General features: G+C 38.8%; 1 long non-coding RNA gene across 2 annotated transcripts in view; it reads left to right on the top strand.

Annotated features, from left to right (window-relative positions):
- The window catches only part of LOC106949013 (uncharacterized), a 32,123-nt gene that overhangs the window by 4,616 nt on the left and 12,108 nt on the right, over positions 1–15,399 (top strand). The window contains exon 2 of one of the 2 annotated variants that reach the window (XR_001425301.1): positions 9,853–10,180. The exons of the other annotated variant lie outside the window; for it this stretch is intronic. This is a non-coding gene — a long non-coding RNA (uncharacterized LOC106949013). Of the gene's footprint in view, positions 1–9,852; positions 10,181–15,399 lie in introns of those variants that run through there. 2 annotated transcript variants of the gene reach the window in all.

Below are 15,399 nucleotides of genomic sequence, written 5' to 3' on the forward strand. Positions count from 1 at the left end.
TTTTTTTTTTTTTTTTTTTCCCCTGCCAGTAACAACAAATAGGTTTTGTGATTTCACAACAGCTGTCATCTGAAAAAAAGTTATTGTGCTTTATTTTTTGCATTAATTGTGTGAAAATAAGCATATTATAGTTTGTTTAATTAAGAATGCTCTTTCATTGGGTTGGTGATCAGACAGAAGATAATTAAGAATGGGGAAAAATGAATGGGCAAGCCAAATTACATCCTTTCGGAAATGGGCTCAGGGAATATTAAGTGAACAGGATGTCTCACTGTGTTGATAATGTTATCAGTTATACATTCAGATCTTGTGTCTAGCTGAATAGACTGTGGCTTAGACTGGGACATTAGGAAATGTGAGGTGAATTTTAAACATTTGTTTGAAAGAGGGGAAATTAATATATCAGTAAAATGTACAGATGTCTCATGTTTTGTCTATATTTTTCTTTTTGAACCTTTTTTAAAGTTCATTACAGCATAAAAAAAACTCGAATAGAGACACCCTCTAACATATTTTGGAGTTAAAAAACTGCATCTGTCAAGGAACTGTTGACAAAATGGAAGCATTTAGCAAAAAAAAAAAAAAAGAAGATGAGATGTTAATCAAAACTGTAGCTCTCAAAGTGCACAATCAAAGACAGTGGCTTGGCCAGAAAAAAAAAAATGTAATTAATGAAGCTTATGTGTACAGTAACTGACATCTAAAACTGTTTTTCTATGTTCCCCCCCCCCATATTATCACTCCCTTTGCTCCCCCACCTCCTTTCAGCCTCACCTCATCTCCCCCATGAACCCTATCTTTCTCAGTGAAACATTTCCATGCATATGCTGCTAGAGGAAGGCAGCTGAGCCTCTTTGAGCACCAGCAGCTGCAATGGTGTGATAAGGTAGCAAAAACCCAGGCCCGGGGTTTATTTTTTTTAGCCACGGTCAGAATCCTAGTGTTGTAGAGGTTTTGAGCACAACAGCGATACATCACCACTAAGGCCATTTTCATCATTCCTCATACAATTTTATGACCCTAAATGAAGACCTGCAGCCCATGTTGAAGTTCTTACCTCAACTGCTTTGTCAAAGGAAGAGAAAAGAGGATAGAACAAGAATGGATGAGATGAAGAGGAGGGGGGGTGGGGTGGGAGGGCTAAAATGAAAAAAAGCATCACAACAAGGCCATTTTCCATTTCCACCAAGGTGACAGTGATCTACGTCTCCTGTTGAGCAATATGCTTTGTTTTCTCCTTCTGTCCTTTAATCTCAGATAGACAATATAGATAGAGAGTACATCAGTTCAAGGAAGGATAAGGCCCACCCCCTGGTGCTTTATCAATGACATTCTGCTGGAAATTCACCGTGTCAGCGTACTGTACAGATTACTTGTAAAGCATGCCCCTTCCATCGACTCCAAGTTTAAAATGCCTTAATGGAACTGCGTCTTTTGTTGTCGGACCGTAGAACGCCTTTAACTTGCATGTAAGAAAGTCTTACACTGAATTCATATTTATGAATTTTATTTATTTATGATCAAACATGTCAGATCAGAACATACAATGATGTGTATTTTGCCAAGGACAATAACGAGTCCACACACAGACGGGTGGTTGACTGGGTGATCTACTGGTGCTTTAAGAACCACCTGGAGCCTAACCCTCTTAAGACTGTGGAGGTGACAGTGGGGTGTGTATCACTGTGTGGTTTGGTTCATCCATAAAACAGGACAGCTTTAGGGTGCAATGAACATTTAGGTTTGTGGTTAGGATCATTTGGGCTGACCTTCCCTCCATCTCAAACTTGTACAGCTCTAGGGTCAGGAAAAGGGCATGTAACATCTCTGCAGACCCCACCGTTTAGACTTTAACCCTGTGGTTGGTGCCACACAGTGATATTTTGAAAAACTATCCCCCACACAGACAGTCTCTTTGGACAGTTTCAACATTTTTCAGTGTTCTTTCCTACTGAAAGACCAACTGCTGGCATGTCAAACAGATTTTTATTTTAAAATCCTGGTATATTACAGACATGATACTTGTTAGATATCAAGCTTCCCATAGCTTTTTGAGGATTGACAAAAAAATTATGTTTATCCTCAACATGTAGAGGATCATGGATCCTCTACCATATTTAACAGGGAGTTTGAGAAGTTGTTCCTCAGATTCTTTCTTGGCTTTGCTGCAAACCGAAATTGACTGTTTGGTGCCAACAAGCTTCTTTGTTCAACATACATTGTTCCAGTATAAGCCACAGTAACTGTTAACATGCTTTACATGTTTAAGTTTGTGACAATAAAGTGCAGAAAGTGCCTTTTTCTGAAATGTTTCCCAAAAAAGCTTGTCATGTAGCCTGTAGCACAAAAATCGAATTTGTCACTGCAGTTGTTTCAGAAGGATTTCAGAAATAGTTTTTCCTCTAGCTCTGTAAGTAACCTACTTATTATGTATAATAAACATGGGGCCATCACCCAGCCGAGTGGCCAATGACTCAAAAGAAACAGTTCTGTGTGACGTCATAGTTATGACACGAGAAGACAAAAAATTACAATTTGGTGAATTTAAAAAAAAATGTCAAATCTAAACATTAAAATAATTCACTGACATTAAATTTAACAGAACTGTAAGGATATACAGGAAAAACAACTTTTTACGCATTTTACCAGAGGTTCCAACAAATAAGGCAGACAGTGTGTAACGTGCAACTCTAATTCCCAGTAATGAACATGTGACGACACTCACAGTGGCAAATTAAGCCATATGTTAATGATTAGGCATCAAAGGCCCACAGTTTTAACCTCCTACCCTTTTATTTCACATGTTTAAAGGCTACTTTTAAATGTCAAGATTTCTCATAGTTACAAGGATGTTAACCTACCCACCAGCCCTCACATTCTCACACGCTGCACAAAATCTGATGCTTCCTGTCATATTTGACCATTTTCTATTCCCTATGTCTTTTCAATTATGGCTAATTGCCTCTCTAAATACGGGTGGATAGTGAAAAGATGACGCCTGAAATGCCAAAGTCATTGGGCTGCTTATTGAAAGCAGCGTTCCTCTGTCCCAGCATGCAATTCCTGCATTGATTTTCAGAAGGCGACGCTGTTGATCCATGAAGGCAACATGGTGGCATATATTAGAGTCATTTGAGCCAATTAGAGTGATGTATGTCTCGGCAGCCGGTGGTGCCACTGTGTGCGACACACTCGAATAGAGACACCCTCCATCATATTTCAGAGTAATTAGAAAAACATCACGGGCCACAAGAGGCGGGTTGGGCTGAGCGTGCGACTCCTGGCACACTGTGACACTGCCATGGACAAACAGCAAACACTATTTAACGTTGATTTATGATGCAGATTTTTCCTCCGTATATCACTTCATTTGTCTTCATTTTAAGGGGGGAAATATATTCTTCACGAGTCAAATCACAGATGATTTACCTGGCAATATTAGGAAGGGAACACCTCCGCTGCCTGCTGAATTAAAGCTTTACCCCTGAGCTGCAGGGAGTGCTCCGGGTTCCTCGCAGGTCCCTCAGTGTCATAGCAAAGACTAAAAGGAGCTTAACTCAAGCAGCCAACCCTAGGAGGCCTATTTCTGAAAGAATTGGGATGGTAGAGTTGTGTGAAAAATATAAACTGTGTTTGTGTGTGTGGGACACAAACCCTATTTTTCTCTTCACTGCTCCCATGGACAGCCACCTAAATCCTCCCCTATAAACCCATACATATATAAACAGCAAACAGTTGCTACAGCAGTTTGTGTATGTGTGTGTAAAGTTTTATATTTGCACTTGTGAGTAATAAACAAAACTGACAATTGCATGTGCCACATACACGGTTGAAACAAGATATTTACACACACCAAATAAAGATATACACCTTGTTTTTTTTTACACTGAAGATCAAACAAAATGTATCTATCAATCAGATACTGTAAAGCCAATAAGCTTGTTTCCTCGTGTTCCCCGTGTGTTGTATTATCACAGGTTCAAATATTGTCAGGAAAAAGGTGTTACATTATCTTGCTGCATACGCTGTAAACCTTTACGTAACTGGGACAGATGTGGGGTGAAGTGGAAACCTAGGCTGAAACGACAACAAGCTCCAGTGCAGAAAAGTAGCACTGGTTTTTCTCTGTATGACAAATTGAGTCAAAACGATGCCCCATACTCTGACAGAGTGACTGCGTCCTGTTTTACCTCTAGCTGTACCTGCATTTGTTTATTCTCAGCAGGTTCATATCAGATTATGCAGTTATAAAGTGTTACATCTGGTACAGGTGCTACTTGAAAATGTGTAAAACTGTCATGGACTTCTCTGACAGTTGTTTTTGCAAAAGCGACTATACTCCTGGATTATTATTATTTATTTTTTTGGAAACTGATAAATGGTTTTTAGCATGTTTTATATGTAAAATAGTAAGAAGTGTGGAAAGTATTTGTATTAAACCCGGATTCCGAAACACCCAGAGATACAATGGGATGGTATTGATAAAACTGTACTGAAGTCCAAAGAAGGCAAGATTTGAAAATAAATGTTTATTGAGGCTCTTTATCCAACCTGACTAAGAAAATTATCCTGTCATACCTTTATTTCACAAAGTCAACATAGGTCATGTTGAAAATTAAACAGAACACCAGAATTCAGCTGTGTTTGTGATGTTGGTTGTATAAAATGGTCATTAAGTTCTGTTGTTACCTGTCCTGCTCCTTCGGAGTTTCTTTTCATCTTTCCTGAGGCTCGTCCTAATCCAGACAGATCCTTCTTTTCCTTGAACGGAACACCAAAAGGGGTTTTAATCACTGGTAATTGAAGACCCTGCTGCGAGTAAATGAGCTTTAATCTGACAGACGGAGTGTGAACCATTAGCACCGTGGGTTTAAGCATTTGCATGGCACTTTTAGTGCAGTGCAGATTGAGGGAGGATTTATCGAAGTGTCAGTAGCTTTACAGTTGTGCTGAAAAGCCATTTCTGATTTCAGCTGGTTGGGTATTTTTAGCTCGTGCAAAGCATCTTAGATAAGCACTCCTTTAACGCACTAGAGACAGCTCTGACATTAAACACACAACTAAAAGCTGTTTTGCTTGTGAAACACATACAAACATAATGTTAGTCATCATTAATTGATCATTAAGTTTTACCACTGTTTCACATTGAGCAGATTAATTCTGATACATTTTCCATTTAAAATATGCTCCATGTCCACATTCTGTATGTTTTCATTCTCCATACATTAATACCACAGTTTATAGGCGGACAGAAATAAACAAAAAGAAATCTGAAGATATGACTTTAGCATGAATTAAAAGTTGGGAATGTTTTACATACAAACACAGCAACCGGATCTTTCTATGTGTGAAAGAAGTTTTGTATATATTCTGTGGCTGATTTTATTTCTCTGTTTTCTGTAAAAATTTGACCAGTCAGTTTTTGCAGATTTTCCTTTAGGCACTATAATTCATGAGGTACACAAACATTTCCTTTTAGCTTTCCAATAATCTTTTGTATTAGAGCCAGAAACAACTTCCCACTGTCAGTGTGAGAGAAGAGTCACTTTGAAGCTGATGTACTCATAGCAAAGACAAATAATTCAGACTCCACATTTTACAGGATAGCATCTTCTATAAACTGCTAGCATGTTCGCTATCATCAATCTCCATTAATGTTTTATCGGGAACATGGTCGTTAACTCTCAGATTTCCAAAAGACGTACAAAAAAATCTTTTACTCATTACTCTGGTATTTTGCAAGTAGAAATAATGCTGTTAATCCTGAGTGAAAACAGGAGATGCTTGTCTTTATACACATAGTAAAATATCTAGGTTCTGTTGTGTGTTTACATTTTTTCTACTTTTCTTGACAGTTAATTTTCATTGTTCTCAACTGAAGGAAGACATTAACTTTCTGGCCCATTTTCATCAAACAGAAATTTAAATATTTTAGAAGTTTCAACTGAAATTTCCTTACCCACACCTTTGTGCTCCTCTTTGACCTTATCAGCTCCTGAAGTGTTAGAAGTCGTGATCCACAGGTGGATTAGTGGCTTCTGAGCTGGCTCATCTACAGATTAAAATCCATCTTTGTTTGCTGCCCTCTTCTTTTACTGGTAATTAGTTAATCCTCTAATCCAGCTCCTGGTCAGCAAGAACACTCTCCAAAGACAGCTTGCTTGCTTGGCCAAAGCTTAAGCTGCTACGACGGAAAGCTGTTGCCAGACTCTGAATCAGTTTTATAACAAGTGGTGAGAACACACAATTTCTTGTTGACGGATTTGTGTGAAATGGATCTGGCTAACTGTAAATTTGTAGACTTTGTCAGACTGTGCAAAAGATGGAACTGTGGATGATATGTAACAACTGTGAGCATTTGCAGTTCCACTTTCTTGGTCCAGTCGGATACGCGTCAAAGTTCTTCTAGTTGTTCACAACAACCGAATATTCAGTGTTTTATTCGACATTCTTCTCATAAATAGCTAGTTAAAAACACACTTCACAGTACCAGCATTAACTGCTCTTAAAAAAAAAGGCTTTTATTTGTTAGTCCCTTTATTTTATCAAATCTATTAAGTAAGTTATAAGTTGAGCTTCTGCTGTGTTGTCAGTTGTAGAGAGTTTTTTATTCATATTCACTACATTCTGATCATGATGAGTCGCAGTCAATAGACTTAAATCACATTTAAGTCTCAAAAACAAAGACTCATGACTTGCCTCAAAATTTGGGGCCAATTCAAGTAATCACAATCCAGTAAAGTTGTGATTTATTAGCCAGGAAAAATTGCTCACCTCAGGGGATAATTGATTTGTCACAATCTATTCATGTTAGTTATAGTTTGTTGACACTGATGTCTCTCAAATAAAATTATATATGAGCTCTGTATTACTTTGTACTTAACTTCAGAACAAGCTGAAGTTAAGTTTTCTCCAACATCTTGATGTCTTGCTGAACCATTAAAAAAGTCTTTCCTCCTCCAATTTAAAGAGCCTCCAGTTGAAAACAGTCGCCACACTTCAGTCAATACCTCTTAATTCTAAACTTTCATATATCAATAACTGTTAAATTACAGCTGAAGTAGAAGTAGTCTGAATTGGTGTACCCAGAGCAATACTTCACTGATGCAGAATTGTTTAGCCTGATGAGATAAGAGAGGTGAAACTGCGGCCAAACTCCAGCCATACCTCTCCTAGTGAGAAATCGCACTGGACAGGTAATCGGAATGAAGATAAACCAGTGCCACTGGGATCTTAATTACTTTGTGGGTAATCTAATTATATTGCCATGCGCAGTCTGCCAGTCTTTCAGTTTATACTAACAGCATTAAATTCAAAGACAAGTAGATGCCATATGTTAAGACTGAAGCTGTCATCTTGCATTGAGGACTCTTCCTTACTTTCCGTTTGTGCCAGGTGTTTCCCTCAGTGGCAAAATGGAACAAACGTTAAGGGATAATTGATTACACTAATAAAATTGCTCGGTGTAGTACACATGCACACACATCACAGAATTTGTTAATGTGCTCACTGATTCTTATCAGGCAGGAAATGAGGACTCGATAAGAGTTATCCAATTATTTAATCTAATGGACAGACAGCATTTGAATGGATATAGTTTCACGAATGCATATTTGTTATACACATCACCATCATGGTAAAAATAAACTACACCCTTCAGCATCCATAAGGGTCTAAAATATTCAGTATTATCACATCTTTACCAGGTTGTAGACTTATTTGCCAAACAACTATTATCTGACTGTAGTTCCTCTGAGACTTAAAAAGCGGCCATCATGTAAATTATTTTAAAAGCCCTCCGTCACAAGTCCAGTATGTTTAAAATTCACAGCGAGAGGCTCGATGACCGATGGAGATGGGCATCAGTGACCCTGCAAGGATAAGTGGATGGATGGAAAAAGATTTTGGCAAAAACGGCATCATTAAGATTTTGTCATCGTTAGAACAGATGTAATTTCTGCTCTGTTTTGAACCAGCGTTGCTTCTCTGACCTGCATAATGCTGGCATCTTCCTGCCAAAATTACACTTTACATTTGTGAACAATGCAGTGATTTTGCAGAGTTCTGCTTCTCCCTACGTAATGCATCTGTTTTTGCACTCATGGGGGTTTCACTACACTTCTGTAATGTTGCTGTTAAGATGTTATTTCAAGAACACTGTAGTAAAATCTAGTTCTCCATCTGCAGTTACTTTTCATATCTAAAAATTGACTTCATGCTGATTTAAAGTATTTAATGGTTGAAATGGAAGATAAAGCAGTGATGTGAAATAACACTGCAGGTGCAGATAAACACTTCCTCAGTTGGCTCAGAATTTGTCTTCACTCTGCCATTGTTCTGAACCTCCAGTAAGTGGCCACCCACCTACGAATATTGGTTAAAAAGCTTCCTAATCAAGAAAACAGATTGTGTTAAATTTACATTGTTACATCAGACAATGCAGATTTAGATGGCATGTCATTATCCACATATGGCTCTCACTTTTTGATTTTAAGAAATGGAGAATTCAGATGGAGGAAATTTCTGCTTTTGACTGGCATTATTAACAAATGTGTGTTTATCATTTTTAGATTTATATGCTTTGTAAAACAATGGAGAGGTCCACTGTAATTTATTTGTGTTTCATATTTATGGCGTTGTTTTATTTTGTAGTGATATTTGTTCTTAAGATGTAGCTTCATTGTTACCAAATCAACCTTCTTTTTTTTCTTGTAACGTCTTTTTGGACTTTTCTGATTTGTTTCTGTGGAATGTTCCATCTGCACAACAACATCTTTTATGTCCCCCTGTGCATGTGTGTTTATCACAGCTCAGATAAGAGTTAAAATGTAACTGTCCTGACAAATGTGCTTCTTCCAAACCGCCTACACCCCCGCAAAAGGCTTGTTAAAGTGTTACAGTACCAGGAGACCATTTGTCACTGAATGCTAAATAAACAGCAGAGAACAGACAAGTAATTGCTGTATCCGAGTGTGTGGTCTCTGCTTGGTAAGCGGTGCAAGAGGTGGGAGATGTTTTCACTTTTGAGGGTTTTTTTTTTTTTTTTTTTTGGAAGACTGCAGCTGCACACTTACTTTGATAAGTTAAATAACAAACGTATGTGAGACATTACTTTATTCTGCCCCATCTTTCTGACTAAAACTATTTCCTTGGGATTATTCGGAAAGGAGACATCTACACATCCTAATAGCTGGCAGCCATACCAATGTAGTCATAAATATAACAGTAAGACAATAAATGTTCTGTAAGAAACTAAGAGCACCGACTCCATCAAAACCCTTGCCACATTGTTTATGTGCACAGGGTTCACTTCCGTGGCCGTCAGTGATGGCAGTGCGGCCCTCCACTTCACCTTCAATGTAAAATCATGTAAAACGAATCCCTTCGCTTGAGAGAAGATCTGGCTTTCATAATTTAAACTATCATCAACCTTTATCTTCCAATTCAGAACAACCAAAATAATGTTGGCGGTTGCTGTTCTCTAAATCATGACCATGTGTCTGATTATACATTTTCAATAACACTTGTCACATGTCAGAGTGAGAGCAGAGCTTTACATGGGCCTTAGTGGGTCACTGTGCCAAAGATCTGCCTCTTCTAAAGAAGTTCAACATCATTTGCATTCCCCACACACTGCACATTTACACACATTTAATAATAATAGGGTGGGACTACTGAGGAATGTGTCCATGCAAGCAAAAACATTCAGCCCATGGTTTGGCAGAAACTCGCTGCCAAGTCTTCTAATTTGCCCTCGCTGTGTTTTCTCCTCCTCGTGCAATCAGGCTTTTGTGCATTTGTATGGATAACTGGGATAAAGACAAAGAGCTAAGCCTATTTATTTCCTCTCAGACAGGAGCTGTTGGTGCGTGACCGGGAAGAACTCTGGAGGCAATGCTGACTGAAGCAGGCAAGCTGTGTGGATTCAGCTTGTCTGAAGCCAGAGTTCTGTCAGTGATCAAACCACAGCAGAAAATCGGCCTTTGTTTTCCAATACAGGCGGATGAAGCAGACAGATCCAATGCATGTACAATAGTATTGATGTTAAATAATCCTTACAATGAACTGCTTGTATCTCGATATAGATAACGGTACAAAACTGAACTTGAAGAGTAGCATGTATTCATAGTTGAACTCCATTTCAACCTGTTTCTTTCTTTTAAAGAGCATTCAGGATAGATCATTGTTTTAAGGTAATCTTTTCTGCCTACCACCCTGAGCACTGCAGTTGTTTATCCTGCATCACATTACCATTACAGACACAGGAATAGTACGACAACCATTTTGTTCACAACTACCCTAAATTTCCCATTATTTCCATTTCCTGTGTTAATAAATGTGGGAATACTTGGCTACTCTCCCATATCCAAGCAAGATGCATTGCTGGCAGTCAATTTAGAAGTATACTTTAAAGTGTGTTGTTTCCAATTTCCTCCTAGAGTTGTGATGTTTCTGTGCTGGAGAAAAATGTGTCACATCTGTTTTTTCTTCATCCTATCATAACATTTAGGCTTCCTTGGGTAAAAAGAATTTGCATTGAGCACAGAAGGCTGAATGTGGGATCATTATTATTTTTATACCAATAGGTTTTTTTTTCAGAATGCTCATGACAGGAAACTTCTCAATGTAGATTTTGTCATTTGTCTTTAGCTTTGTCTTCATAAGACAAAAAAAAAAAAACATAATAGTTTTGATTGGCTTCATGGTTTAGATAATTGTTTTCCATACAAAAGTTTCTTTCAACATTACCAGGTTTGACTACGAAAGCAATGCAAGGCAGCTTGATTGCAGTCTATTTTGACCTAAAAAAAACAACAACAAAAAAAACACAATTACTGCGTACCTCTATATCAGACTAGCAATAGAGGCAAACTGACTGTTAACATGTGTGAAGAATATCAAATTGGGATCATCTGCATATAAAAATAAAGATTAGGCAACATGGTGATGGGTCCTGGGATGACCTTTTTGCTCAAAAATGTCTTAAAACTTGCTCATGTTAAACCAGCACAACTCTTGGATCTTGGCATTTCATGGCCCTCCTTTGGTCTTTCTGACGTCAAGCCCAGGCGGTGTCGGACGCCATCTGTTGTTCTCGTGGAGACGAGAAGTTTCCCGCCTTGTGCATTAAGCTGCACAGGTGAAAAAGTGAACATGTCCAGTATCAGGAATATCTTAACAGGCTAACAAGATGAATAAACACTTCTTGAAGCATTGCAATTCTGTAATCCTTTAAACGGCTAAAGGAAAAATACTAAGCAGCAAAACAAGATCAACTTGACAGAAGACTTTTTTAGTAAACATTTATTTATTGCAGTCTTTTCTCTTTTTCTGACAGTGTAAAAAAAAGGGAGAAAATAGAGAGGGAACTATGCTGGGAGTGATGCACAAATTCTGCCCTCTGCCCTTCATTTGGAAGGAAGGCCATGTGTTGTTCTCCTCCTTCCCCTCAATGCTCAGGAGGAATATCTAATACTGCTGCTTTTGCTGTCTGTATACATTGTGAATTCCAGTTACGGTGTGTCTGAATCATTGGTATTCAGGGCGCAGGGTCCGAAGAGTGGATGTGACCGCCAGAATCGACATCGTACAGGTTTATTGAAATACTCTTCTTGCTCTTCTGGTAATTGCTCTCTATCTTGTTTCCACTCCCTTCTCGTCTTATTTCTGTTTTCTAATTTTGTCACTTGCTTTGTCCCTTCTTTCCTTATTTGTCCTCCTTATTTTTTTTTTCTGTTCACAACCTCATTTTCCCCTCGTTTCTTTATTCACTTTGTCTCTATTATTTTCAAGCCTCTCTTGGTTTCTGGCTGCACTTCATTTCCATTCTCCCCTATCTCACCTCAGAGTTCTTCTTTTTCCACCCATAAGACAGGAGGGGAGAATAACGAAGATTCCATCATCGGGCTTATGAATAGGTGATGTCGATGTCACCGATGTTCCTGCTCCTCATAAATACACATCTTATTACCTGCCTCTCTAATAAACCCCTGAAAGCGCCTTGGCCAACTGTCTGCCTTCTAAAATATATGGGATTTATGCAGCGTGTATGACACTCAGTGTGACAGCACAGCAAATAAATGTAAATCGCATTCTCATTTCACCTGTGTTGGATGTTGTCCTTGCTCATCTGCTTGTCTTTGGGAGCAGATTGCTTCTTTTCTGTTCAGCTCTGCCTCTTTCAGTGCTTCTACCAACACCAACATAAGCAGCGAGTGCTGTTCGCAGCCTGCCTTGTGTGCATCACTTCATTTTTTTTTCCTATCCTTTGTTCCACATTCTCTTTTTTTTTTTTACTCCTTGTGCTGATACACGTCTCTCTGATTCTATGTCTTTCATTTTCCTTGACACTGCATCTTACTGTACTCCCCGGTGTCTTTCTGAACTTTAGTGCAATCTCCCAAAGGGAGTGTTAACCACATGCAGGTGTAGATTTTGCCACCAAAATACTTTTAGGTGGTATCCGTCAGCGCTTAACATGGCTTCTCTTGATTTCTTCAAGCAGTGGTAGGGTTGATTTTTTTTTTCTTCCTTTTTTAGTATTGCTGCTTTATCTGTGGTGCGTGTGGGTCGGGAGGTAGACCGGAGCATGTTAACAAAGGCAGGATTACAAACAGGATTTCCTTGCGCAGACTGAGGGAGGTCAAATATCACCCTGACCAGTGTTACCTCATTATCAGCTGAGAACTGAGGATAATCCTCTTTATGTCATGTGGGGCATGCATGAGTCAGAGATGAGGAAAGGAGAAGAGAGGAGGAGTGTAGTTGATTTCATCGTTTTTTTTTAGCACATTTAAACAATACAAGCTGACTTTCATGCTGCACCATGCATAAAATTGTTATGTTCCGTGTTTCTGTATGTTTGTTTTTGAGTTTTCTGTGTTCAGTCCTGTTTTCCTGTGAGTCTCTGTCCTGTCCTCCCCGTTGAATGCTTCCCAGCTGTATCCAGTTCCCTTGATTACCCCGTCTGTATTTATACCTACCTGTTGTCTGTGTTCCTTGTCGGGTCCTTGTCTATGTCTAACGCGTCTCAGTTTGTCAAAGCCCTGTCTATTGTAAGTTTGTCTGAGTGTCGTACGGCAGTAGAACTGTGAAGTCCTGCGTCGGCCTAAGCTCGTATATCCAGTCCGATATCCAGTTGCTACCGGTGTTAGCTGTGTGCTACCTTCCGCCGTGCTGCCTGTTGGACTGTGAGCTGCATCAATAAATTCTTCATCATTATTCATCTTACCTGGGTCTCAGCGTCCACCTCCTCACCACTTCAACCCCACCTCATGACAAAAATCACCAGAATTTGGTCAAAATAAACTATTATGGAGTAATAAAAAAACATAATCAGAATAATGACTATGCAACTGAATCAAATGAGTCCAATTAATTTTTAAAAAAAGCTAAAAAGTAATCTATCTGGGGTTGGACCCCCTTTTTTAGTCCCCTGTTGAAATCTCTATGGCATAGAGGGGAAGTCTGTACTGACATAATAGTATCCAAACTTTCTTGGGTACAGCCATGTCTGAAAGGTCTTTTTGTTTTTTCTTCAAATTTAGATCTTAAGACTTGAAGTCTCTGGAGTACGACCATCATGGTTATAAACCACCTTCTATAACAATTCTCCACCAAAGGAGACAAAGCAGAAGGATCCTGATTGAACTTTTTTAATCAGACAGCAATAATGATGGATGTTAGACATAATGCACAGCTGTAGCAATGACGATGCCTTTTGGACAAGAAGTTTTTCACCATAGCGAATATCTGCCATTTTATGCAAGTGGTCATCTCCAGATGGCTCAATGCCCAAACTCAGTTTGACTTGGCTTTGTTCAATGATGCATGTAAGCCACATTGACCCACCCGTGTGATCATTTGACCTTGCTTCCCAGTTGTCTGTCTGTGCCATTGAACATACTCAAAGACCTCACCAGAAATATAAAGTAGTTGTATTATATTCCATTAGCAGTGGATTTAGAACCAGGAGTCAAACGGAGACTTGTCCTGTAGGAATAGGGGTCTCTGTTGCGGCACGATTTGCAAACAACGTGGTATGTTTTTGGATTTGACTCTCACAACTGCAGGTAGAGGTAGAAGGCTGCATAAACCATGTAGGTTCTTACCTTATACAGTACATAGATTTTTTTTAAATTGTAGGCTGAGAACATGCTGATTTTCCTTTTCATTTTTTTTACATTTTCTTTTGTCCAGTTGAAACAGGGTTGGTTGCCAAATGAGTCTAATGAGAGAAACTAGTTTTTGCTCTCAAAGTTAATCCAATCATATTAGGAATAGGAAGCAGCAATGCAGAAAACAATAGCTCAAGGTGAGTATTAGAAGTGAGGAACAGGATGGACTTAGAAGAAAGATCCAAGTGAGAGTGACGGTTGATGGATGGAGGAAGAAAATGTGTCGAGAGGCTTAGAGGGGCTCTATCTGCCTGCTGGCTCTCCCCATAGGAACAGCTGTCTCTCAGAGTGTGACAGACGCAGATTCACTGAGGTGGGAGAGATGGTCTGACAACTCCTTTGGTCTTTTCACAGTCCATTTTTTCCACACACACTATATTCTGTAGTTTTGTCTTCCTTCGGTGGAGATACTTTTGTTCCTACCAAGGCAAGATATTTTATGGTTTGAAGCACTTATAAAAATGTTGTGAGGTAATGTTGTTTATGTCGCCTTCTCCTTTCCCCTCTCCAAAGTGAAAAGTCCTCCAATAAGTGGTTTGATTTGATTAGTTCCATAGCTGTCTACTGGTAAGAGATGTTTTCAATTATCTTGCTTCTCTTTCCCTCACAACTTATAGGTTGTTTCAACCAGAAAACAGATTAAAGGTGGCTGGTAGAAGATAGTCTGTCAGCCTGATTTGTTCTCATTAAAGGGACAAAAGAAAAGTTGTCCAAAAGCCATAGATCAGTCATCAAGGTCAAGGCCGTGATTTCCAACTGTATCAAAATAAATCGTAGCATTTCTTTTGAAATTATAAAGTTTATAGAAACATTGCTTAGAGAAGCAATGTTTTTTAATCACGCAATGCCTTACACCTTTTTCGTTGTCAGATTTTTCAGAAAATGATCTCTAGTTTAATAAAAATTTAGACCTTCAATTAACACCAGAGGGAAAAAGCCAACGCATAGCAAGCTCAAAAGGTAAAGAACCATGAAAAACAGAGTAAAATCTGATGCAAATAAGATGCTTTTTTTTTTGTTGCCACAAGTGACAGGCAAATGCCTAATACTTACTTCGTCTTCAAAAAATATTCACTAAGAAGTTTTGTAAGTACTCTATATTTTTTGCTGTACAAAGACTTCTTTAAAGAACTCCACACTTCTTGCATCAGCAAAGCAATGTTACAGTCCAGGTCTTTCGTCTTTAATAGAGGTGGGCCGAATCCCTCACCTTCACATGCAT

Source organism: Poecilia latipinna, unplaced genomic scaffold (assembly GCF_001443285.1).
Source record: "Poecilia latipinna isolate Pla-1442-1.1 unplaced genomic scaffold, P_latipinna-1.0 Scaffold318, whole genome shotgun sequence".
Lineage (NCBI taxonomy): Eukaryota > Metazoa > Chordata > Actinopteri > Cyprinodontiformes > Poeciliidae > Poecilia > Poecilia latipinna.